The sequence below is a fragment of the Gavia stellata genome, chromosome 3 (assembly GCF_030936135.1).
Source record: "Gavia stellata isolate bGavSte3 chromosome 3, bGavSte3.hap2, whole genome shotgun sequence".
Lineage (NCBI taxonomy): Eukaryota > Metazoa > Chordata > Aves > Gaviiformes > Gaviidae > Gavia > Gavia stellata.
In genome coordinates, this window is record NC_082596.1 from 90,248,916 (window position 1) to 90,276,547 (window position 27,632).

The 27,632-nt window shown below is 40.2% G+C and overlaps 1 pseudogene; it reads left to right on the forward strand.

Moving 5' to 3' along the window:
* Window positions 1-208: 208 nt before the first annotated feature.
* On the forward strand, window positions 209-18,826 carry LOC132316774 (glutamate decarboxylase 1-like; annotated as a pseudogene).
* The last annotated feature ends 8,806 nt before the right edge of the window (window positions 18,827-27,632 follow it).

The following is a 27,632-nucleotide window of genomic DNA, read 5'->3' on the forward strand; positions in this document are numbered from 1 at the left end:
CACAGACTGTATGGTGACCCCGTAACATGTCTATCAGAAATGCAGCATCTTCTCCTCTGCAGAAAGGCAAATATTAGTGCTCTCTGGTCTTGCTAAATCAAAACCTCCATTTGATTATGTTTCTTCTGCATCATGAAATAGTCTTAAAATAAGCTATTACTTTTGTAAAAAAAAAAAAAACACCACAGTGTATATATAGTTCACTATCATGGAGCAGATTTTTCTGAAGAAATTGCACGAAATTATAGGATGGAGGGAATTTTAAGCACATGGCGTATTTTCTCCAAGTAAGTAGAGCAAGGTAATTAACCCTGTTTATGGGTTGTGTCAGCCTGTGAAGTCTTCTAGCCCCACTGAATTGAGAGAGACTTTGTACTTAAATCAGGCTCTAGAGGAGGATGAGTTTTCGAGAGGGCAAAAGAGCTTGCAGTGAGATAGGCAAATAACTTGTACTTTCATTTTAATCTAGAAGCAAACAGCAGTGGAACTGTTTTGAAGGCAGGTAACTTTGGTTATATTTTTTTTAAATACTATTTATAATTTCAACACATAAATTGTGACAATTGAAAAATACTGCAAAAATGTGGTAAAAATACTTTCTCAGCCTAAAAAATCCCAGATAGAAGCATCTCCAGATTTGGAGGTACTAGAATTAAATTTTTCTTCAATTAGATATCAGAAATCAGTCTCAATAAAAGAAAATAATAAACTTTTTAAAAGACGTTAACTGCAGTGGCAACGACTTGGGTGCAACTAATTCCTCCTCCTCAGTTCTTTGTTGTTCTGCTAAAGCATAGGACTTGATGGATGAAGGAAGAGGAAGAGGGTCAAATGGGCCTAAAAAGTACAACTGTTTAAGTAATAATTAGGAAAAAAATATCCTTCCCTTCCCAGGCTAAGTTTTCTAGCATTATCAAAACTGAGGAAGTACAAAATGGGCTAGAGTGGAGAGGATCTGACTGCAGGAGGCAGACTATGCAAGCAGGCAGCATGGGAAGTGTTTGGAGACTTAGTTTCTCGCCTCTCAGGGAATTAATATATGGTTGGAAGAATGATGGCTCACACTGAGGATCCTGGCCTAAGATCTCCAAGAACGCAATGTTTAGATTCTGCAAAAGAATAAACTACTCAAAACTCAAACAACTTCTGTCATTTCCATGCCATTAGGTGGGACCATATCAAACCTCTACACTGTTTTGTTGGTTTGCTACAAGTCTCCCCGAGGTTAAAACTAAAGGCATGGCTGCACTTCCACATGTTGTGCTGTTTGTTTCTGAACACATAAGTATCTCACCTCAGTAAGGCTCCATAAACTTCCTGCCCATGGCACATCATCAGTCAGGAGTGCTGTAATGCCTGTGGTAAAGCGCACAGCCTGTGATTTCTGAAAATCCCAAATGTTTTTTACTCTGTGTGTGGGGAAAATACTCTTAGTGATTCAGGAACCTCTGGTCCTAGATTTGAGCCTGCGGTGTTAATGTCCTTCTGAGTCACTTGAATTTGTGATATTTAATGTAAGCATCCACATCCTGCAAGTATTTGAACCTTAGATGATCCTTAAATCATATGATGGTCTGCATGGGACAGCATGGTCTGCATAAGCACGTAGTCTAGAAAGGCAGACCCCTGAATTGAGTCTCTTTTCCTGCTTGCTATTGCAGGGAAGGGAAGGAGCAATAATATCTTGCTGATCTTTATTAGCAAATTAGCCTCAAGGGCACACAGCGATTTTTAATTTTTTTCTTTCTTTCTTTTTTTACCTAGTCATTGTAATTTTGACAGTTTCAAAGAGTAGGGAAAAAAAATCGTTATTCATTAGCCAAAACCAAGTATGTCTATTTCCTTTACAAATAAGAATATCAAACAGCTTTTTGTTTGAATTAAACATTTCATTTCAATAAAAAAGAACTGCTAATACTGAATTTGATTTTTTTTTTTACAGTACAAAGACCTAAAGACATTTCAAAAGTAAAATCATTCTCAGCTGAAAGAACTTGACATGGAATATGAATATCAGAATTAAGTGTAGGGGTGTTCTTTTCAGGATTTTTTTCCCTGCCAATAATAAACAACTGCGAAAACTGTCAGATGTTCATGAACCCTGTGGTATCACTAAATCTTTTTTTTTTGGTCCCTTTTTATTAAAAAAAAAAAGCTTTTGCTCTGATCATAGAATATCTCAGATTAGAAGGGACCCATAAGGATCATCGAGTGCAATTCCCTGCTCCTCACCTAACATTAAACCATATCACTAAGAGCATCATCCAGATGCTCCTTGAACTCCGATTGTTTAGCAAGAGTACCGCTTGGCTCTTTGTTATGGAGAAGTATGGAGAGCACAGTTCACCTGAACCAGGGGCAAAGATGGGTGAGCAGGTGACCAGGCTACTCCTGCTTGTAGCTGTGTGGCACAAAGAAAGTGCTGGTAATGCACACAGAGGGCATCTGGGTGACATTGCTCTGCCCTGCAGCTGCTTTGGCCAAGTCACTGGGTGCTTGGCTTGTGTTGCTGCTGCAAATACCTTTTAAAGGAGCTGTGATGTGCACTGAAAAGTTTTCCAGGGTTTGATCCCAAGCCAAGGAAGTTGGGTGGATTGTGTGCCCAGTTGAATGGGCTTGTCACATAGCTGTTTGGGCCTGACCTTCACTAAAGGGATTTGTGAAAGGAAGAAAGCAACACCCTCTGGGTGTAAAAGCTGACACTGGGGTCTCAAAAGCATCAGCAAAACTGAGCATTTCTTCCTCAAGTATGAGAATCTGCCTGGTAGGACCAGGATGCCCCACAGCCAGCTGGGCGGTCCTTCTCCTGCTTTCCCTGCACCACTCCCAGCCCTGCCTCAGGGACTCTCCCAGGACACCCTGCAGCAGCAATGTAGGTGGGATGGACGTGCCCCTCAGTGCTGGGGCTGTGCACTTGTAACTGTTCACTCAACTCCTGCTTGGATTTTGACTAACCCAGCTCATGCTAAGGCCTGACGTATGCCGGGAGCAGTGCCATTAGGTCAAAGCAAGAGCACCACGTAGGAAGAACTGCTGGCCAGAAGGAGCAAAATGGCCATTATGCAGCCATTATCACGCGCAAATTGCTATCTCCTGCAGTGGTAATTTTTGTCTGGCAGTTTCCTCAGAATCCGCTAACTTATGGAAATGGTATAGACCAAACCTCCAAGCTGGAAGGTATAAAACATCAGCTTACCCAAAAAACTTTTGAAGTGGATCCAACAGCAGTTGGACTGCTGAAGCTTTCATGCTTCCCGCTGTGACACAGAGGATGCCCGCACCATGATAGAGCAGGAAGGATGGATGAGTACTCTCACTGTCAGCTAGGTAACTAAATCCCTTTTTTTCTTTTTTTTCTCATAGGTGCCTGAATTAAGAGTTATGGGTTATAAGTTATGAAACCTTAGGACTTAAATCGTGAATAAGTGAAGTCACAAGATTGATAGATTAGTCTGGGCAAAAGGAGATTGAGCTCCTGTTTGTCATGTTTGTCGTCATTCTTAATAAGCTCATAAAATAAAGTTTAAATTGCAAAGTAGATTGCCCTGTAAATTTCAGAGATCCAAATGGACGCTCTGTGGGGACTGGCTGCCTCCCTGCAGGTGTTTGGAGAGGACAGTGTGACCCTGTAGCTGTGCATGCACACAGTGGGGTGACGATGAGCATCATCCTGATGCTGCTGCTTCAGCTGTCTTTTGGGGATGTCATTTCAGAGGGCAATGCTCCCTGCCTGCTTTTCATTTTGTCACTGTGAAGGCATGTGATAACACAGTTAGCAAAGTTTTTAACGGCTTTAGTTTTCCACTTTAAAGACAAGTATACTAATACCCAAAAAAAAAGGTGGAGAATAGTTCAGATAAATTTATTGCTTTATATTATGCAAATCCTGTAATGTTTGATTTGAGAAATTCTAAGTAGTTATATATCTCAGTGCTTTCACCTATGGCTTTAGGACTAACTGCATTAACCAGTGCTAAAGTAACCAACCACTTAGTAAGTATTCATCATGCCACTTAGTAAGTATTCATGATATAAATGTTGCGTTACTACTATAATTTAAATGGTTAATGATATTGCATAGCTATGACAGTCTTGCTCAATAATAATAACATTCCAAAATTGCTTCTGTGAAACTGTTTAGTAAATTGCTGAGTGCCATGCTTAAGTTAATTATCTAGGATTAAACATATACACACACACACACACGTACGTGATCTTCTTATCAGAATGTATTATGAAACCATCTGAGGAAAAACTGTTAGCTTCCTATAGGCATGGTACAGTGTAGAACAACTGAACGCATTACAGAAGACAGACAGCTGCTTCTGAAGGATATGTTGCTGCTCCTGCTGAAGACACAAACCAACAGAACACTGGTGAAATTTAACAGGGCTCCTCTTTAATGCTGGCATTTTAACATAACTGAGTCATGCACAATGTATTTCTTTAGGACAGAAAGAACGAAGAGGAGCATATACCATACGTAAACATATATATATGTATATACACCATTTATATTTCATGTAAACCTCTTCAAACTTTTTGTTCTTCTTATTTAAGAGCCATTCACTGAAGAAAGTAGTAGCAGTTCTTGGATTTGGGATGGATAATGTAATTACACTGAACTGTGATAAAAGGTAAGACATGCCATGCCTATCAAGAATGTTTTGTTGCGCTTAACTTCCTTTGATGCAGTGTGCCTTTGGTTCTGTTTCCTAGCAAGAATCCCATTTTATACAATGAACTGACTGTCTTGAACAAAACTCACTGTTCATAAAAACAGGGTTCAGTTTTACAAGTTGCTTTTTGTAGTTCGTACCCTGTTCAGTTTAAGTAAAAAGTGGCTGTTGTGCCTGAGGAAAAAAAATGGAGTAAAAATTATTGGACTTTCCTAGATATAGTCCACAATCTCATTGCTTATTTGCCTCTAGGAGATGGTGCTCTTTGGTGTGAGTTAAGGTGGCAGAAAGTGTTTTGGGCAGAGAATGGGATTAGGTGTTCTTGCCACTGTCTTCTGCGCAAAAAGCAATGCATTGCTCAGCCATTTCAGGAAACATGGGGAAGAAAAACGATGTGGGATAAGATAGACTCCTCCTTTCTTAACTCAGCCTTTCCAGGGGTGTGATAATTTTCCAGGTGCTCCTACTTGTAACGCATTTGTCTCCTTGGGGCAGTAGCAGCCCAGGAGCTTGGGGTGGGGTGGGAGGCCCTTGCTCATATCAGAATGCCTCCTTGGGGCACAGAAGAGAGTGCAAGAGACCTGCCTTTGCTTTCACAAAAGGATTTGCCCAAAGGGATTTGGGTGCACTGGAACAGATGGTGGGGAACTGGCCTCTTAAGCTAAGGCAGCCTTGGCGGGAATCTATCTTCTTCTGAGCTTCTGTCCAAGCACCCACTACCATTTTCAGTCTGTCTGAATTACTTTCATTTCAGACCTCTACTGTTTTGTTTAGAAGGGGTTTTTTTCCTTCTCACTGGAATGTGACCTTCTGTCCTCTACAAAAGGCTAGTGGAGCGGATGCAGTAGCGGTTTCAAGGAGAGGTTTACAGACATACTTCTTTTCTAGTCATTGCTCTTGGAATATGTTCAGGGCTTTAGGGTACATCTCTCTAGTTCTGCTTCTGGCTTTTTCTTGTTAAAACAATATTTAAGCTGCATTTCACTGAAAAATAAACAAACCACCCACACCACCTACTACTGAATTCTTCATTATTTCCTGGCATTGTCAAAATGCAAACTGGGAATCTTGAGGTGGGGAGGGGAAGCCCTCATCCTGCTCTCGTTACAAACTGTGTGATGCCCAGTGTGCTGTCAAAGTGTGCTGTCAAATTCTGGGGGGGAAGCATCGTGAAACAAAATTGGGGGACGGGATGAGGGGAGATCTGTTTTGTTTCTTAGACCTTACATAAGGGATGAGAACCAACTGTTTGTATTTAAACTTTGATACCTTTCTTCACATTTTCTTCTCTGCTTAATGCAGCATCTTGTGAAGGCTATATGGAACTCAGTTTGTAGTACCTGTACTTAAAAAGCAACATTCCTTTCTGTGACACTCTCTACTTCAGGGTTTATCCTCTTTTGCACAATCGGATTATTAAGGTTGAGATGTCATAGGCATTTAAGAGGGCCACTGGTCAACACACATACATGTTCCCCACCCCTCCCTTCCCAAATCCCAGAATTTGAAGGCATTGCTGTAGGCTTTCCTTGGCTCCTTGACCCCATTCATTTTTGAGAAAGCAGGGCAAACTGAAGCATTTCCAGATGGTGTATTTCTCCCTGTTTTGCTGCTCTGCAACATGGAGGATGGCCACCGTTATATGATGTATGGTCATATCATGTGACATAACATTGAGATTGAGGGGAAGAAAGAAAAGTCAGCGGAGAGTGGTGTTGCTTCTGTCCATGAAAGCATGAGGTGAAGGGGGATAGGAATCACTAACATGTCTGGAAAAAATGTAGTATTCCCTGCAGTGCTTTATTTTCATATTGCTGTCTATCATTGTTATTCTTACTTTTGAAAGGTTAAAATACCTGATGCCGCCACTCCCTGTTGTCTCAATGACTGAATCTGTTGACTCAGTCTCTGAATCCCTGCTCTGAGACGTGACAGGCAATTCAGAAACTTAGCACATTCTTATGTCTGTAACTTTTCTTCACTGATAATCAAAACTGAGAGAAACACTTCCCTCTCCCAGGCTGCAGGGGCACCTCTGCCGGGGCGCCTGGAGCTGCTCCTCCCCTCCTCCCGGCCTCCCCTCGGGGCTCGCAGGGCTGTTTCTCACCCCGCTTCCCTCAGCCCTGGCTGCCGGGCAGCCTTTCGCCCTTTCTCACAGGGGCTTTCCCGCCGCGGCTGAGGGGCTCAGCTGTGCCCTGCGCTGGGGCCGCTGGAGCCGGCGGGAACCGGCTGTGTCCGGCAGGGGGCAGCACCGGCCGCTCCTCACAGGGGTCGCCTCTGCAGCCCCCTCACTGCCGCCAGCACCGGGGCACCTGCACCCGGAGCAAAATTAAAAAAACCACATCATTGAAATTTTAAATAAGGGCAGTGAAAAAGGTTTTGGAAGGTTTTGCCCTGAAAGAGGTTGGCCATGACAGCTGACTTCTAGTTTGGGGAAGAAGCCCCCCAGACCATAAATGGCTTTAAAAGGTGGTTCCTTGGTAAATGTAGTTGTCCCTAGGGTGAATATTAAGGAAAAGGTTGGCTACGGTCCCATGAGGCAGTGTTGATGAGCAAACTGGTGCTCCAGCTTCTTCCTGCCAACCCAACTGGCCTGAGTGAGGAGGCGAGGAGGGCTGCTGCGCACCCGGGTCTCGCCCGCGCCGGGGGCTGAGGCTGTAAGTCATCAAAGACACCAAGCGAGCCACCAATCCCCGCAAAAGGATTGGAAGGATCTCTATGCACAGATGGCATGTGATCGCTTTTTACAAAAGTTTAGGTAATTCTTGAATGCAAAAGGGCTGAGGAAGATGAACTTGGGAATCGGTTCTTCCTCTAGTGCTGTTTTTTGTTTTTCTCAGCAGTTTTAATGATGACATGAAATTATGGCTGGTAAAACTTGCAGATGACATGAACTTAGTAGCATGGTAAATAATAAGGAACATAGAGTACTATGAATAGTCTTAGAAGTAGAATCTGATACCTGAATTCCTGTATATTTAGAGACTGATCAGAAGAATAAATGACATTATTTTCTTTGTGGATTTTTCCTCTCAATATTTGACGCTGGGAAAATGATTCCAGCTAATTTGAAGGCTGAAATACTGAAAATGAAAAGACAGGTTGTTGTTTTCACTCTCATTTTTAATGTTAATGTGGAGTTGAATCCAACAATGCTATCTGAAATCTGGCAGCGTTAACTCTCATAAAATTGACATTGATACTGATTGTAAAAGACAGAGTAGGATATATTCCCACCCCCCCAGGAAATAATAAAATAGCTGGAAAATCAGTTTTTGAAGAGAATGAGAACTGTCTGTTAATTTGCGTCAAATTCTGGCCTGCTGTTTCAGCCAGTTTTCTCCAAATGGAGGAAAATTTGAAATGCTTCGCTTTGATATATTTTTAAATGAAACATGTTGACTCTGTGTTGGCTCACAGCTAAGCTGTTTTAAAAAGCAACTTAAAATTATTGTGGTACTCAATGCTTAAATATTTCATTTCAGGTTAATCTGAAATGAAGGATTTTGTTATTGTTCAGTTGTTTTTCACATGGCTGAAACACCTGTATATGCATTTGGGGGGAGAGCCAAGAAAGCTCAGAAAATGTTCTTCAGCTACATTAGCACCACAGCAGGAATAGGATCTACGTTTGCAAAAGCACTTAAGTAAGAACTTGTGGTGTCTTTGGATACCTTCTGATTAAAAGTAATGGAAGTTTTCTGATGGACGACAGTACTTGGCTTATGTTGTGTTACGGATATATAAGATTGTTTCACACACAAATAGAAGCAGTCCTACAGATAAAGTGCCACTATATTTTGGGGGTTTTTTTCTTTTTTGGAAGAGCACCCTTTTTTTCCAGTTCACCTTGAAATGGAATAGGAATTTAAGAAATGGGAAGAGATGGGAGAGTACATTATTAATTATAGAGATAAGTTCTGCTAGAGATATGAGGAAAGCATAATAGGTTTTCCGAGATGTTTTTAAGCTCATGTGGACTTGCAGAATCTTCTATCACTTTCAGGGTCACATCCCATTTCATCAGTGCCACTGCTGGTACCACCATTTATGGAGCCTTTGATCCCCTTTCTGACATTGCTGACATGTCTAAGAAGAACAAGCTCTGGATGCACGTGGATGTAAGGCTTTCTGGAAATAATGCTTGGCATGCTTATAAGCTTAACAACTGGAATTAGTTCTGTAGGTACAGCTTTGCTGAGATTATGAAACAAATGGCCTATTTGCCTGAAGGGTTGCTATCAGAAAAAAATACGGAAGAGGATATAATCTTTCAGTATAGGTTGTGCTTGTTAACAAAAAAGGTTGCCTGCGCTCATCCAGTAATATAGCACGTACCACTTCTAAGATGGTTCTTGCATCAGCTAAGCCAACTCCAAAAATTAAACACACTACCTGTGCAGCATATAACATTTGAGCTCCTGAGTTACTGCCTGTCTTCAGATTTGTCATTCAGTTTACCCTCCTATTTCAAGGTACTTGACTTGTAACAAAGTAATGTTGATTACGCTTCCTAAACAAAAATCTTAGCTCTGGTATAAGTACGTGGGTGTAGGGGGCAAAGTAGCTAGTTTTGTTTTGGGGGTTTTGCTGCTGTTGTGAAGAGGTATGAATAATTATGGTTTATATCTTTAGCCAACTTTGGTATTGTGTTTACTAAATAGTCTGAATTTTTGTTTCAGGTTTTTAAGTTTATAGGAGCTCTAGTCCATTAGCCCCTCCTGAAAACTTCTAGATAAATCCTATAAATAGGCTTGCATGAGTAATATTAGGAAACCATTTTAAGGAAATGTTGGCTGTTGCACGTAAGAACAGTTGAATATTGATATGCATAGCATTGATTTCTTCCATAGTACAATGACAGTATAATAGAAGTATAATGAACTTATTCCACTGAAATCACTGTGTCCTGTAAAGATATTCTAATTTCTGCAAAATATGAAAGAGGATGTCAGACTAATTATGTGGGGAAAAATAGGAAACTTTGTTGTAAAGCTGCCTTGCTCTGATAGCTGCTGTTTGGTACTTCAGAGGTGGGAGCTCAAGATATTTGAGAAGGATGATTACAGTGAATAAAGAATACAGAACTAATATAAAGGCAAATTTTCTTCTTACATCCACATAACCCAACTATTTGTAGCTAAAGACCAAACTTACTTTCATATGCAATCATGCCTTCACTGAAAATAATGAAATCTGGGTTGGCATAAAGGTGACCAGAATATAACCCTTGGTATTTTTGAGTTCTTGTAATGGTGCTAAATCCTGCTCATCTTACTGATGCATTAAACCAGTAGGACTACTTGTATAACTAGAGGCTGAATCAAATACAACCAGTTTATTATCTGCTGTAATAAACAAGAGAGTGGTATAGAAGATCACTGGCGTACTGTAGCCCTTTATAATACTTGCCATATGTCATCAACCTACTTTCTTTTTTAATATATTGGTTTTGTCCTCTAATTGTGCTGAGGGAAGAGGGTAAGCTGTAAGTTTCTTCTCCTCTTCGAGTTTGTTTCTGTATAATACTTGAACAATTCATTGAGCAGTTTATATTCCTAAGATGAAATATTTAATGATGGTTGCAAACCTTTCCCTATTTTATTATGAGTAACTCAGTGAATCATTTTATGCAGGCTGCATGGGGTGGTGGCCTGATGATGTCTGGGAAACATTCTTTTAAACTCAACAGCATTGAAAGGTGAGCACAAGAACATGGTGTATTTTTTTTTCTTTCAGAGTAGATAAGCTTTTTTCTCTTGTCATTCTCACCATGTTGCTACTGCTTTGAATTTTTCCCTGCTTTCTGTCACTATGCAATGACATGTGGTATTTAGGAAAAAATAAAAACAAACTAGTAACCCCCCCCAAAAAACCCCAACCCAACAAAATCCAACCAAAAAACGCCACACAAAACAAACCGAAAAAACACAGGAAAAAAAAAAACAATCCTGGCCCCCTTAAGAAAACATCCCAGCCTCTCTCTTTGATTTCTTTCCCCTCTCACTGTATTAATTTTTTCTTGAACATATCTTCCATGTATTTTCTTTTCCTGCTACAAGTCTTATAGTTTCATCAAGCTGTTGCTTGTGCTTAAAAAATCCCACAATAACGTATTTCTTCATCAACTGTCAGCCTTTTTTTTCCTTTAATTTTCTTCTTGGAAGTGCTTTCCTCTTAAGGATGATGTCTCCCAGTTTCTGTACCGTAACTCATTATCTTATATCCCTGATCTAGAACTGCAAGCCTTTTGAGAGTGTATTTATACTGTAGACCACAGTGCTGTGTCGGTATATGCAAGTAGTTTAAATCCCACAATCGGGGCAAATTAGCCCATAGTGCTGCTGTGAAGGTACGTTATTTTTACTGTCAGTCTAATCTGGGGAGTCTATACTGTACTGTGGTGAAGAGCATGGCTATAACATATAGCACGAATTTTGTGCTGTGCAAACTGGTGGTCATACATAACTATTTAATAAGCTTCTATCTGCATGGGAATGGTTTGCAGCACTTAAGAGATGCAGCCTTTAACATCTGGATAGTGCTTTACATTCCATTTGATCTCTATGCCCCATTCTGTTATTTAGAATCCACACACGCTGATGGCAGCTCTGTTTCAGTGTTCAGCCTTCCTCATCTGTGGAAAGGTAACACGAGTGGGACCACTTTTCTATCACAATGCACTTTGGGTGACTCCGTTGAGCAAGTTTGAGGTCCCATTAATCCTAGAAGCGTGAAAGCTGGCTTACCACTCAGACAGAAGAATCAGTTCTTTAACTACTTCTTTCTTTGGAGCTTTCTGATAGCTTGTATAGCCAACCTTGTCCTCTACTGTGGAGCTTACATCTCAGGGGTTTCCTGCTCCAGAACCATTATGTGGTCAAGAGGAGAAGCTTTCCTATTCAACTAGTGTCAAATGGGTAGAGAAACATGTTCCTTGAGATCCTACCCTACAAGCATACTCTGTAGAGGAGAGGTGTGCAAGGACAGTGATCAGGTCCACTTCTCAACAGTTTCAAAAAGTCAGAGAGGGCTCAAGAAGAGCATAAAATGGATGCATGTCTTTTACAGATTCTTAGACACACAAGAAAAGCATTATTTTGTTAGCAAACACCTAAAAAGCAATGCAATGTCTTTGAGCCCACTTCCGGATTTCAGAAAACTCTCTCTAAAAAGGAGCAAATAGTTCTGCAAGGTTGTGTAAGCCAAGCTTATATTTGCTTATGCATTTATAAATTTAAAGATTTAAAATTGAAAGGCAGGGTTATCAGGTTTACATGATACAGTATCTGATTTAGGATTCTTCCAACAAACCCAGACTTCTTTTTCTAAGCCGTTGTAAATATTTGGATGTACACTGAATGAAAAGATTTGAGAGGGTCTCTATCAGATCCCAGGGTTAGTTGTTATTCTAACTATTGTCTCTTTGTATAAACTAGAAGAGCAGACTACTCGCTCCTCTCACCTTTTCATTAAAATACCTATGGAAGCTGCCATTCTTTCAACAGCAAAGCTTGCTTGCCAAACTAATGCCTGGCAAACAGAATATACCTTAGTAAAAGTTAAATCATCCTTTGTGCTGCTAGGTACCTTAGTACAGTGTGTAGAGTTCAGTGTGTCCGAGAGCTTTATTTGCAGAAGTCAGCATGCAGTAGGGAAAGGTGTAAATTTATAGCATGTTAGTTATTTCTATTTCCTTATGCAAGCAGTTCTTCAAATACTCAACACGGAGTAGCTTTCAAAATGCAGCAACCAACCTCTCATGGAGATGCTGGGAGCCCACGGAGGGAATGTAGCATTATTCTATAGCCTAGATAAATCCTCACTTATTTTCTCATGTAGACAAGCCACAGGATAAAGTTGCGGTGGGTGCATTAATTGTCTGTAGGTGTTTATAGTCTTTAACGTTGACATTATATGGCAAATACCCTCAACTTACCGATGAGATACTACTATGAGAAGTTAACAGGTTTGCTTATTTGGTGGTTAGGTTTACCAAGGTCTGTGCTGTCATTCTTAGCCACAGGAGCAACAGGAAACACATTGTCTTAGAAATAAAAGTAAATGCCTAAAAAGCACATTTGGGGGAATGATCACCTTGAATGTCACATGAAGCTTCCTCGCATGTTTGGCTGTTAATTTTCATGGGTTTAAGCTGGAAAGATCCTCTTGCTGCTTCGTTAAGCTTTGTTTCTCTTCGGTTGATGGAGGTGTGGCTTTGAGCAAGGAGAGGTTTTTAGTCCTGTTTATTTTCTTTTAAAGTCCAGTTAGAAAGAAAAAAATAAATTTTCCTAAAGAGTTATTTGCACATATATCATTAGAAAGTGACCATTATATTGTTTTACTAGGATTTTCTACAATCTTGTAACCAGATACACACAGGCTATCTGTTCCAGCCTGTTTCCAGGTAGGAAAGGACTCTGAAAATACAGATTTATTCCAGAAACTTAACACACTTCCTTCACTGTTTCAGACTGAAAGATATATGACATTAAAGAGAAAACTAAACTTTAAATTGGACTGTAGGAGGAAATATTAAGAAGCACATTTTATTACGAGTCCCATTCGAGTTAGAAATTATATGGCTGTGGCGTTCATCTCCCCTCTCCAGAGTTATTTGAATTAAGTGTCCTGTTTAGATTAAAACATGTAGGTTTCCTATCTGCCTAATGGTGAAGCTAAACATGCTGCTAAACATCCTGCAAGTATCTATCCTTTAGCTGGTCTCTTTAACAGTTCAGTGGTCCTAAAGAATTTTAAAGTATAAGTCAAACTTGTAAGCGGCGAAGGACAGGTGAATTGAGTTCAAAACCATAGGTCACAGTATTGAAATCCTGTTTTGGTATACGACCCTTCAAGCTTCACAACGTTCATCCAGGGTAACCATGCTTTTTAAAGCATGGAGAAAAGGGCAGCTGTATTAATTTCTTAAAATCATCACTATAACTGTTGTAAGGAAAGCTATGCTGATGGAGAGTGCTTTGGAAGGAGAACAACTGCAAAAGGCATGTAGACATATAACAAGAATTAGAATGATCAAAATCAAGCTTTCAGGGGCTTAAGAGAAAATAATAACTTGTTACCCATTGTTTCTTTTATTTTTGTTTGCTTCTACATCAATGTTTTACTGAAGAGATGGGATGCATTTCCTGTCATTATAAAAGCCAACATGTCACTCAAATGGCTCTTTATGCATTGCTTTTGTCCTTTCCATACTAGAAACATTTTGGAGAGGGGAAGAGGGGGGGGGACTGGAGGCAGCAGCGTATGTTCAGTTGCATAGAAGAACAAGAACCAATTCCATTTAACCCTAGTAATTGTCTCTACCATTTTTATTCTAGGTGAAACTTAGAAATATGGCCTTGTTTTTGTTGCTGTTCTGAATAATTTGTTTTTAAAATGGTAGCATTTTAAAATGGCAGCATTGCATGTGTAATGGAGATCCACACCGCTTTCTGTGTGGCATTGTGCTCTCAGGTCCACATAAGGACAGAACAGCTCAACAGTTTAACATTAAACATCTGCTTTAATGTTCTGCTTTCTAAGGACCAGAGTACTCAGCATTTTCCAGGGAAACATTCTAACAGATGTGGATTTCTGTAGAAAGCAAGCATGATGAGGAGGGTAACAAGTAGTACTGATTTGCAGTAATTATCAGCCTTGGTCAGAAAAATAGTTCTCTAGATACAGGTTAGAATTCCTGAAAAATGCAAGTTACTTGGAGTACAAATCATGCAGGTATGGCTCAATATATGTCAAGTCCTCTCACTTCAGACCAAAGAGCAGGAGAGGTTTCTGTTGTGATTTGGGCTTTCCTAAGCAGAGAAATAAACTTATTTTGTTTTTTGAAGCCTGAACTCACCAATGTGTGCTTCTGGTACATCCCACCAAGTCTGAAAGGAAGGCCAAGTGGACCAGAACAGGATAAATTACTTCATCAGATAATGTTTCTAACATTATTCAGTCAATCTGAAGGTTATGAATGCATTTAGGAGTAATTCTCAATAGTCTAATCTTTTTTGGTTTTTTGAGTGTAATCAGGATTCAAATATCAACATTTGACTGAAGTGCAAAGATCAAGTGTCAGAAGTAGAACTGGACAAATCCAAAGACAAATGAAATAAAACCTCACACATGTATATTCCAAAGAAAAAAATAAAATATTTTTGGAAGTGTTTGTGATAGTGGAGAGGTTTCAATTAATACCACAGCAGTAACACAATTCTGAATCTGTTAACAAAACAGATGTTAACAACATTAACAAAATCATGATGTGTTAATATGACTACAGTCCTCTCTGACTTTTGCCCTGTGTTGCAGTCTGAATGACCCAGCCCAGCTGAGTCTCTCCTACTATCCTTATTCCCAGAGCGGTCGTAATGATGCCTGAATGAATTTTTCCTCCTGCAGTGGGCTGCAAGTGAGGTACTAAAGACAATTTATGATAATTTTCTGTGGTGTTTTGGTGGAGTTGGGAGGGGAGTGGAAGGAAGTACATAGCTTCTGCATTCATGGGATTAGCAAGGAGTTGCAAGACCAGGCAAAGAAGTGCGGGAGAAAGGATGGTACTGGCGTAGGTGATCCCCTACTGCAGTGGGGTAGGATAACATCACTATAATGGTAGTGCCTCCCTTGTTTGTTTAGCCATTACGAAAACTTCTTAGGGTTTGCAACTGTCTGATAAGAAAACAAACAGTAATCTAACTAGTCGTAGAGCTGTAATATTAAAGTATGACTACTGAAAGCATTAGTCACATCAATTACTTATCAGATAAACCCCAGAATGAAACACTTGCATTAATCCTTTATCTAATCATTTCAAATCTAGGGGCTTACTGTCTTTCCTTGTCTTGAATTTACTTCCCCCCCCCCCCCCCCCCCATTTCTTAAGACAGAATTCTTTCTGGCTTCAGTAAAGGTCATATGACACTTGAAACTACTCAGTCAAAATAATACATTGTTCTCCTCCTCCTGACAAATTCTTTCTTCAGTTAAGACACAATCCTGTGAAACGTTTTGATCTGGGTTGAACAGCATGCTAGCTTATATTGCAAAGCTAGGTATAGAGCAGAGGGAGAAAGAAGCTTTGCTCTTTTTGTTTGGTTTTTTTTTTCAGAAAGACTCTTAACAACACTCATTCCCATCTTGTATGCAGATTGCTCCCAAGATCAAAGCACAGATGGCAGAAGAAGTAATGACAATGGTTAGCTACGAGCCAGAAGGTGACAAAGCCAATTTTTTCAGAATGGTTTTCTCCAACCCAGCTACAAGGAAACCAGATGTTGACTTCCTCCTTGAAGAAATTGAAAGACTTGGCAAAGATTTGTGATAATTAATCTCTTAACTTTATGAGGTACCTAAATACGGCAGAAGTTTCCTTCTTTTATTAGCTGAACATAGTATTTATCATTCTAAGTCTGGAAATAAGCTGTCATCATTGGTACGCACCAGAAGAAGCACAGAGGTTTTCAGAGCACTCAGCTCATAAATGAGTTTTTTTCCTACTTCACAAAGCCTGAAATTTGTTGTATGATGCTTCCTCAACAGAGGGGTTTTTTTCACTATTTTGGGGAGGGTATCTGAACAAACTTTAATTCTTGTGAATTGGTGTGAATCCTACCTTCTCTTTGGGGCTGATACTTACTTTCTTGTTTGATTTGGGTCCAGTAGCAGGAACAGAGTGCTATAAAAATAGCATTCCGTCTTTCATCAGCAAAGTAGAATAGACAGTCATAGCTTGAGAGACATTTACTTGCAGCTTTCTTCCTTAAAGTCAAGCTGAAATTTTGAATCTGTGTTTGGCCATCTGATTGTTTTAGAGTGCTCTTGGTTGCTTTCTGCTGCACTGCATCATGGCTTTGTAGGAAATGTTGTTGGCATCTCTTAGTTTGAAGACTTCACTTAAATTCTGATATGTTTTGTCATTTTTGGAAATACAATATTGGAAAACAGTCTGTGTTTTTCTCTCATCTGCAATTTATGTCTGCAACACTGGCTGAGTCTTGTAACTTGTCTTGTATGTCTGTGTTCCAGCATAAGAAGTCTTAAGACTTCCCTCCATGGTTATTCAAATTATGGTATTTTTTCCCAGTGTGTCCCTGCTCTATCTACTATGTAGATAAGCAAAGGTATGTCAGTTTAAAGCTACTAAGGGGCAGGGAAGGACTCACTGCACAGGGATTAGAGAGATTTCTTTTCTCTTTGTATAACATTAGAAATGTCTCAGAGCTTCATGTTGAGTTTCATGACCACTTTGGGGTATTTTCTTTCAAGAAAGATGTGAGTGACCTGGAGGCAAATCAGTGAAGGCCTGAGAATAGTTAGAAATCGAACATGTGACTTACCAGAAAACATTGAAATAATTTGAGTTCTTTAGGAAAAAGACAACTGGAAAGAGGCATCGCGATGATCCTGAAATAACTAAAAAGCTTCTGCAAAAATGAAGTAGAGTATATCTCCTTCATGTTCATGGTGGATAGGACAAAAAATAATAGGCTTTTATTTCAGTCAAGGAAGTTTTGAGTTCAAAATTAAGAAGCAGTTTCCTGATGGTAGGGACAACTGAGTGCTAGAACAGATTAGTTTATACAGAAACAGAATTGTCATTTGCCATTTGAGGTTTTAAAAACTAGTTTAGCTAATATTTTCCAGTAATTATGTAACTATACTTGATCTTGTCTAGGGGCAAGCAAGCGCATTAGATGTTGTCTTGAGGTTTGTCTAGCCTTATGTTGCATATGCATTTACCAGTATCAAGCAAGAAAAAGAAAGGATGAGTGACCACGCTTCTGGAATTGGAGCGGAACTTTCCTGACTGGACCATAGTCGCCAACAAAGGCCTGGATTTCTGATTGTGTCATAACTCACACACAAGTCAGAGCATAGAGTTGTGCAGACCTAGAAGTAACTTGGAAATTATATGTAAAAATGAAATTGCCCCTACCCACTGTACATATAAAGTGGTGTCTGATTAGATCAGTTAAGATCAGTGGAATTACTATAAAATATACTATAGAAGGATATCTTGCACTTTTCCAATGTGTGGACTAATTGACCTAAAATGGGTGTTCTCCTTTCTAAGTTTTATTTAGTTGTGACACTGGAAGCAAGTTGAGTCCAATTCATTGTACAAGGCAGTAAGGTTGCATTAGATAATTTCCAAAGGGTTTTTTTCCTCCTATTTAAGTATTTTCACACTGCAATGGTTCAATGTCTGTAGGGTTTGTAGAACACATACATAATTTTGCATTACACTAAATTATTCTATGTTCTCTGAGCCTTGAGCATTTCATGTACACATAGACAAAAGAGAATCTAATAAATGATGAAGCACATCAGAAAAATCACATCTGTATCTGAAATCTTTGTGCATCTCAGAGTGTCACACTTCAGTTCATTAAACAGAAAATGTAAAAGCAATGGACTGCAATGACAAGATTTTTTTGTGGTATGTGCTATCTGCTGCAACTTTGCTATGGCAAAGTAGAAAACAGGAGTAGACAAAACTGTCCATACGAATGCCAAAAGGGACTACTGCATCAAGTGGTGACTATTAGCACTTCATTTTCCATGCAACATTGAAAAAGAAGGTATGAAGCCTCTCCTGAGAAATTCAGAAAGTGTAGCAGCTGGGAAAGCTACTGTGACTTCTCTTTCAGCCCAAGGACCATCGCCAAGAATGGGATTGCTGAATTATTCCCTTCTCTTAACAGGAGGAAGCTTTCAGTTCCAACTCTCTTCCTGTCACTTTTTCACTACCTACTGGTAGGGAGACCCATATATGATGTTGTGACTGATGCCTCAGGAATGGGTCAGTTCCAAAGATTGTTATGTTTCAATTTGCTGAACATTATGGCCACAAATTTTCAAAGGAGCCTTATGCACTAGTGCTATAAATATGGTACATGTTCATTAATTGCCAGATAGCTATTGGCAGATAAACAAGTCTCTGCTTCTCCCACTTGAGAAAACTGTGTATGCTGTTCTGTTTCAGGATCAAAAAGCTGAAGAAGAAAGACATGATGGTGTTTCAGAAAGATTACTTTAATCAAGTATCAATTGAATATCCAAGGAAGAGAAATACCAGAATAAAGGTATCGGAACTTGTGTCTGTGCTTATTGGAGCCTTAGATGGCTTTGAGTTATGACTAGAGAACTAGCAATAAACTAGATTTCTTATTGTTTTTTATTATGTTTCTCTTGACATGCTTTTGTTCTGAGATGCATGTCAATAGGCTTTGTGGTGACCGGCTGGTGACTGATTTGCTCACAGCAAATGTGAAAAATAAATTTATGCTTCCTACAGTGCCTGCAGCAAACTAATTCTAGTCTAGAGAGAACTACCTTCCTCCTCTCCTATGAGTCCTACAGAGATCTGAGACTTGAGTAGGTCACTCTGAGGAGGACATGGCAGGAGAGGGTTGGGAGGGCAAGGATTTTCTTTCTCTAAAGCCATGGCAAAATCTAAAGCAGGCATGACAAGATGGTAAGTGCCAGTTTCCTTTCTATCTTATCAGCCTCAAGAATGAGTACCATGAACATATTTCAAGAAAATAGATTTACAGGGCTACTCATGTTCCCTCTCATAGTTGGACTTACATTGTTAGTATTGTTTCAATGCTTCTCAGCACCATGGGCAAAATCAAACTGCTGATCGAAGACTGAAAGCAAAATATTGGAGGTTTGGGGTGGAGGAGAGGGTGCTTTTCCTCTCTCTTTATTTTCAACTTGGCAAAATTCGTTATGGTGACAAGAGCAGTGACAGGTGCTTTAATTTCTTTCTTGCTGTTCCAGTTATTTTCCAGAATAACTGTAACACCAGTGCTTTGCTGCCCTTGAGAACCCAGCCTCCTTCAGGAGCACTCACTGTTCCTTCCTAGTCGCTCTTCAAAATATCTTCCACAAAGCTTAGAAATGTTAGTTGTCTTTTACACAACACAAAGTTTCTGCCAGGAAAACTTTCTTTCCTCTCTTTCTTTTGCAATATATATCCAAATATTTCTCCTCAATTCACGTTTCACTGCTGCAGGCTCCTCTGAGGAGAATGTGGCAGCAGCCCTGTAGGGCAGTCCATGTATTTCCAATATTGTCCCACTGAAGAGTTGCAAAGCATTGTCATTTCCCATGACATTTAGAGCCATATTGGAGTACGGCTCTATTGTAGAATGATATGGCTGTTGGATTGCTTCATTAAGTCTCCTCTTAAATATTAAAGTTACTAGGGCTGCCGTTGTTTCTTTTTGGACTATTACTCGCCATCCTCTTAAGTTGTGGTACATGCATGATATGCAGCATGCAGACACAGTTAGTTTAAATTACAAAATTTGTGTTGTAAGCAAAAAAAAAATAGAACTGAATGATAGAAATTAATAACAGAATTGTTACCTGGAATGACCTACTTCATCTGTTGTTGTAACTATACTCTTCAAATGAGCTTTCCAGACCCAATTTATTCCATCAATACAGTTTCAACTACATCTTCTAGGACATGATACCAGCATGATATGGTTCTCAACCCTTAGGTGCTTTTTTCCCTGATCATCTTCCTGTGATTGGTACAACTCCTAGTACTACCTCTACCTTCTTTTTACTAACCTAGTTACTTGTGCTTTAACAGCAAGAGAGCAAATTCAATTTGCTGAAATAGAAATAGAAAACAAACCTTGTGTTTTAACAGCTAATTTAATTTAGATTCTTAATAGGAGATACCTGAAAGATCAAGACAGATAACCCAGGGCCTGGAAAAAAACTTATCACATCTCTTACAGGCCTACAAACAGTAAATCATTTTTAAACTGGTTTCCAAGTAAAGGTTTGGGTTCTTCCTGCACTATTAAGTCCGTGATTCTCTTAACTCAGATAGATTTCCCAGCGAAATGCTGTTTCTTGTTAAAGAGGCAAAGGGTCTTTAAGGGGTCATTCCAATTTCTACAGGACCGCTTGCTGGTTAATATATGTATTTAGAATACAAAGGAAAATACTGTTTGTATGATGTGGGTTGGTGACAGTGATGAAAGACCAGTAGGGTTCTTCTAAAACTGCTGACTCTTTTGTAAAAATGTGTAATGATTTGTGAAGATTGTTTCAAGGGGTAATGTTAAGCAAAGTCTTTCTAGCAGACTCTCATCTGTCACTCTTAGGCACCAGTGAAAACCTTGTTTAGTATCTTGCTTTCAATCTGAATGTCCACCTGCCTTTTTAAGGATGTTGATGCAGATGGTTCTGGTCCTGCTCTGAAGCCTGCCAGGCCATGCCTCTCTCTCTCACTGAAGTTGTTCAAACTGCAGTAGTGAACAGTAAAAGGGAAAGAAGAGAGGTTTTACAACGCTTTACAGCCCTATGGCAATTTTAAATACAACTTGCACAGAGAATTGTGTGGGCTTTAAATGTCAGTTGTATCTTGACCCAGCTTCATCTCTGGCAGGTTGCGATCAGCTTCCCTTCTCTTTCAGCAGTTTGCATCTCCCCCTCAGCACCGCTGTTTCCATCCTTCTCTGTCTCCAGTTTCTGTCCTTTCTTTCCCACCTTTTCCATCTAACAACACCTGTGTCTGTGCTTCAGTTAAAGCGCAGCACCCCTCTCTTTGCCCTCAGGGAAAGCAGACCCAGGCTGCACCCCCCCCATAAAGTAAAGATCCTCCTGTTTCACTTCCGAGTTTTGACAAGGTGATCTCCTGTCAGGCACCCTCATGGTCCAGGAGGATGTTGCCATATTGAAGGGTGTTTGTTTTACTGTGCAAAGTGCAGCAACCCAAAAGAGATGTAGTGGGAGCCACCCCAAAATCCAGTATCCAATGGCAGATCTGTGTGAGCAGGACAGGGGAGACCACTCTTGGAGCAGTAGCTTTAGGGGCTTGAACCGCATCTGTTTCTCCAGTGTATCCATGCTCTTACTCATGTACTGTAGGTGTTGGGCTACTAACACTCCTGGGGTAGCTCTGCATAGTACAGGTCTTTCTCCAGGCCCAAGAAATCTTTCTGCTTGTTAAGATTTCTGAGAGGGAGTCTAAATCATTAGAATAAGTTCTAACCAGTTCAGCTCAGGTCTGCAAAACACTTACGTTTAGCTGGATAAAGAGCTATCATCAAGCCAGAAAGCAACTGGATGTCCTTGGAAGGAAGTGTCCTTCAAGAGTCAGTCTGCTCAAGGAGACATCACTCCTGACTATTTATTCTCTTGGTTATAACAGCATCCAGTAAATCCAACAGGAATTGAGATTGCGTTGGTCAGAGCAGCTAGCAGTTGAAACAACTACAGTAAAAAGTGACAGGAGAAATGGGGATGCAAAAAGCAAAGTAATAGAGGTAAGTCAGGCCATTGCTCAGAAGAAAACAGACTTTAAGCAGAGAAATTATTTTGGTAGTTACACAACTGGCTGGTCCAGAGGCCCGGCAGTAGAATAACCCTCTTCTGACTACAGCCAAATTTTTTAAAATCCTCTCAATGTGATCCTGTTACTTGGGCTCTTTAATAATCTGATTGATAACCATCTGATTATGGCCGTTGGCAAAAGGCTGCAGTGCACATAAGTATGTTATGCTGTGTGCAGACTGCTAATCTAGGCAGAGAAAAAGAGGTGCTGCTGAAGACTGGTGTCAGGCTTCAGTACAGTGATATTCCAGCACACCCATTCATGATTCCTCAGAAATATGCGAGACGTGGGGCCACGTGCCTTACATGTGTATGCTCAGCATTTGCTTCCACGCAATTTGCAAAGAACACTGAAACTGCTGGCAAACGGTAAAGTTTTGCCTGGGAATGCTGATATGAAGGGAGTTGTGAAGTGTATATGAGTTTCTTTATTTAGAAAAAAAATTTAAAAAAGATCATGTGGAAAGAAAATGTGCCAAGAATGTCTGTAAATCCCAGAAATTTCTTCTAGATGCTTGATTTCTGGTTTAAAAAAACATTTCTTATGTAAAACCTGTTTTATTAGTCAATGTTTTTGCCTGTTGGTTAGTCACAGCACATCAGGCTGACTGCTGGCTTGCAGTCTTTCCTTATTTGCAAGGGATTGAAATAATCAGAGGTTTTTTTCTTCTTCTAGCCACATTTCCTTTTGTTTTGTCTTGGTTTTTTAACTGATATTTTTTTCTTTCTGATTTCAGTGCTCGTTTGTATTCTGTCCTTGAAAAGCTTTTTAATACTGTTAAGCCCTCCCCATACTCCGAGACTCTTCTGAACAATTTTAGTCACCAGTGTTTGGTACCCTGGAATACACAAGACAAAATTAGCCATTCAAAAAACTACCCAGTGAACCCTGTCATCATCGTAGTGGATTTTATTACTGTACATCGTTAAGATGTGAGAAAAGCTGGCACACCGTTACATTATTACTTGAATTAGCATCCAAGTAGATTTCATTTGCTCCTAAATGCTGATTGTAAGACAAAAAGTGGATTCCTTCTTCTCTCTGGCTGTAAACTAGGCTCATTAATTTCAGCAGGGTAGAACTAAGGAATGGCCTGTTCAAAGGAATGATACATGCCGTTAAAAACATGTGAAAGGTTTTGTCTACCTACTGGGAGTCTTAGCATAATTCTTCTTTTGGACCATTTATGTGAAATGTTACAATGCTACTTTTGAGCAAACTAATTCAGCTCTTCTGTAATTCAGTGCATCGAATCCAAAATGTTGGGTATTTTTTTCCCAAAAGCCCACATTTTCAGTAATACCGTAAATTTACACTATCATTTTCTCCTCAGTTAAATTATTCCAACAATAAAATTCTGAACATCTGACTTAAAATGCACATTTCAATTTAAAAAAAAAAAAGAAATTAAGCTATTTGCAGAGTACATGCTATGACTGAGGTGGATAGAGACACTTTTGTGCTCAAACACCAAAAGTGGTCATAAAACTAGATTTCAGCTCAGATTTCAAAAGTAGGTGATAGCTTTGGGAACTTCCACTTTTGGAGGTGTTGGAAGCTTGGGGGCCTTTCTGGCAATGGGCTGCAGGAATCCTAGTTGCTGAAGTAATTCTGAAAATCCCACATATTGTCACTACTCAAAAAAATGAACAACTAAACAAACAAAAAAACACCTTAAAGAAATAGTTAGTGAGCATTACTTGGAATTTTAAACTAGGAATACAATTCTCACTAGTATTGCAGAAGTATTTAAGGAACAATTTCCAGTGAGTGGTTTAATTTTGCTGGCTTGTTCATCAATAACAGAGTTCTGTGCTTTCACACTGTTGATCTAACCATCTGATAGTAATTAAACTGCTCTACATAGCAGCCTCTAAGATGTTACAATACTACTCTCAGAAGCTGAAACAAGGCAGTTCTGGAACAAAATTGTAACTCTGACATAAAACATTAATGGAAGCAGAGAGCTTTTCTCTTGTGTTTCTCATACATCTCTAGAAAGACCTTGGATTACCAGATGAAAATGAAGTTGTTAGTGAGCTTGTTTAACTTTCTTTGAGTCTATTTTAGTAGATGTGTTGTTTAAATAATAATAAAAAGTGATGTGATTAGATTCCCTAGCATTAAACCTCTTCTACTTTATTTCATTCTTGCTAGAATTATCTTGAAAAGAAAAGATGCAGTGCTCTGAACTCCCAAGTCTATTTCTGTATGTGCAGATGTAATTTTACTGCCCTTATTTAGCAACTGCTACTTCTGCCAGACTCCCACCTCATTCAGGGCATGACTGGGCCATTAAAGTGGTGTTTGTGACAATCCTTGTTTCTTCCAGAAACCTCCTATTTGAGAGATCACATGTGATATCTTGCATCATGCCTCCATCTACTTTGTGGGACAATGCAGGAGAGATGAAGAATCTTTCCCTGTTATGTGTCCCCAGTCTCCTTGATGCTCAAGGGAACCAAAGAAACACCAGCGTCCATGCCTAGAAAAATGCAGTGCAATGGTGGAATAAAACTAAGGCTAACCACCAGCAGATGTTATGATATGCTGTATGCTTGCGAGTTTGTCATGACATTGCCCACCCCTCCGTCTCTTCACGAGAGTCCTGCAGAAGCTGGCTGGGGGGGCACAGGGTCTGTTTGGGGTGAGAAGGGGGCTGGAGTGTCCCTGGTATGGTGCTCACGCTCTGCCCTGGGATGTGGGGAACAGCATGCCTAAAGCAGAGATGGTGTCTGGCATTTTGCCAGAAAAGGGGGACAAGGGGGAGCTCTTTAGGCTCTTTGCCTCACCCTGGACCAGGCTCTTGCTGCTGTTTTAACAATGTAAGCTGAGACTAAGCGCTCTCAGCTCCCACCAGTGCCAGCATGACAAAGCGGGGCCTGGAAGATGTGCAGCCAAGAGGCAGGGCTTGTGTGCTGAACCGCGTGGGCAGACCCAGCCCCAATCTCAGCAGGGACAAACTAGCAGCAACAATTGGCATGGAGCTGGAGCTTGGGCCACAGCAGCAAACGTTTGTATGGAGAGGGCCTAAGGACCCTTTTGGCCTCCACTGTAGACAGCAAGGATAAAAGAGGTGATAGACGGCTGTCATGCTATAGTCAACTCAATTCTGAGTGCTTTGCATCAGCACATTGAGGCATGGCACTGAGCCTGACTTGGTTTAGTCAGCTCCGTGCAAGCCCAGGCTGGGGGATTGTCTTTTCCCTGTGTGGCTTACATACAAACTAGGTAATAAAAAGGGTTGGATGCAAAACCAGCATCAGTCTTTGGCTGATCAAGGAGTAAAATCTGGATCCTCCGGGCCTCTAGTGCAGTGCACCAGGCACCAGAGCTCCCTATGCCTCCAGGGTCTCATAACACTGTAGTTGATGCAGGACCTGTGACTCAACTTCCCGTGGCACTCACTGACTTGGACAACCTAAGTTCATACTGGAGAATCTACAGGATCTCAATCCTTCAAGTGGTTCAATTTTCTCTACAAGATGCTTACACCAATTAACTGCCACAGCTGACTTTTTTTCCCTACAGCGTGGAAGGAGGGGAAAGTTTAATGTCAGTTTTCTAGATTCATTTTTAACTATGGTCTCTATTTCGGCATATACTGTGGTGGTGCATTTCTCCCCACCCTTTCTCTCCTGGGCCTCTCTGCATTCTCAGGAATTCCAGCTAGGCCTTGGCCTTTGTGCAATGAGTTGAGCAGTTAGGCATCCCTTGACTGTACCAGGAACTCTTGCACGTCTAAGGTGGGGAACAGCACTGACTGTACCAAGCACTCCTGTTACCTGGCTGAGGCAGGTAACGAGAGTGGGAATAATGGAATAATCAGTCATCCCCTGACATCCTTGGAACGTTCCTCATCTGGATCATAGCCCAGGCATAACGACACCATGGTTACTGAAATTCCATCCTTTTGCTAATGACTAAAGCCAATCATCTTGCAAACCTATAAACAGCAGTCCCAGGTGAGGCCCTTTGAGCTCTCCTGGACCGCAGCAGGCTGTGACCAGCATCTCCTGCTGAGTGGGACACCTCTCAGAGTTCGTGAACTTTCCAGTTTGCAAAGTTTGGGGGAACCACCACCAAAAGCTGATAATGGGACCTGGGCTGAAACCCTTTCCTCCTCAAGGCTCAACCCTTGCCTGTTGAGAAATGCCAAGACATTTGAAGTTAATATTTCACAGAACTTGAGGGGAATTTTTAACAGGTATACCTTTGTACATAAGTATATATAGCTCTCTCTATTTATCTTTGTGTCTATGGGCATGCATGTGCGAATCAATTTGAGTACCCGATAGCAAGAATAGTATTACCATTTTGAGTCTGTAATCAAGTCACTGTTGTGATTGTAGTAGGTTCTATTAACTCATTTTGCAAATGTTAAACTAATCAATGATTAAGTGCTGTTAAAATGTGGTGATCCACCTTAAACTGTGAATGAACCTTAGATTGCTGCTAAATACATAAAATCCTTTAGATATAAACCGTTGACCAAGTCTGAGACTAGGATTGGACCTAACTGTACCTAAGCTCCATCAGGAGTTTAGAAAGCAAGGGGATCTATTCTGAACCTTGTGACTCAATGGGAGGGTCCTCTTTACCATTTTGTTTCTCCGGTCTCTCTGCATATATCATTCTGATTCGATTCTAATTTGATTTTCCTTTGTATGTTTTAGAAAGTAATAGAGTGGACCTTGCCATCGAATTCTCTTAAGTCACATTTTTATAAACTTCTTTTAGAACAACTTTTGCCAATATCCTTGACGGTGATTCTTTAAGCAGCCTAAACCACTCATTCACAACATGTACCTAATCAGATATCCTGAAATGCTACACAGAAAACACCCAGTCAGGACATAAAGGTTAGGCAGATAAAGATGTGCTATTGCATAAGAAGTCAGACTTAGAAGAAGATTAACAGTATTATTTAAATGTCATCCAAGTTAAGTAAGGCATAATGGCGGCTACAATGTAGTGATATTCATGCACCTCTCAACTTTTGTAAAATATACGTAATTCCTACAGGGAGAGTGAGCCTATTATTTCAATGATAATCATTAAATCTCACAGGACCTCATTCACCCTAGGTCTGGATACAACTGGATCAAAATGTTTGCCCTCAGATGATGCTGGAAAATGTCAGGACAGTAATGCTGTCACCCTCCCTTGTATTCTGCAGGATCAGGTTGGGAACTGAAGACTTCATCTGCATTAGACAATACTGTCAATAGTCTTTAACCCTTGGCCTTCCTGCAAACCCACTGCTGTCTTGTTAGTAGGTATTACAATGACAGTTCTTCCCATAGGGAGCCAAGAAGATCTTAGAATACAGTTTCCCTTTATCATGAGTGTAAAGAGCAGTATATATAAATATATAGTCATTTATATAAGTACACATTTGTATATGTGCATATATACATATATGAATATAAAGAACTAGGAGCAATAATTATCACAACTGGTTATTGTTTTTCCCTGTGTTTTAGGTAATTGCATTAGTCTTTATGAAGGGCCTGAGGTCTTCTTTGCTTTGTTCTAAGGCATAAAAATGGTCTGCATTTTGAATGAGCTAGGGGAGAAAA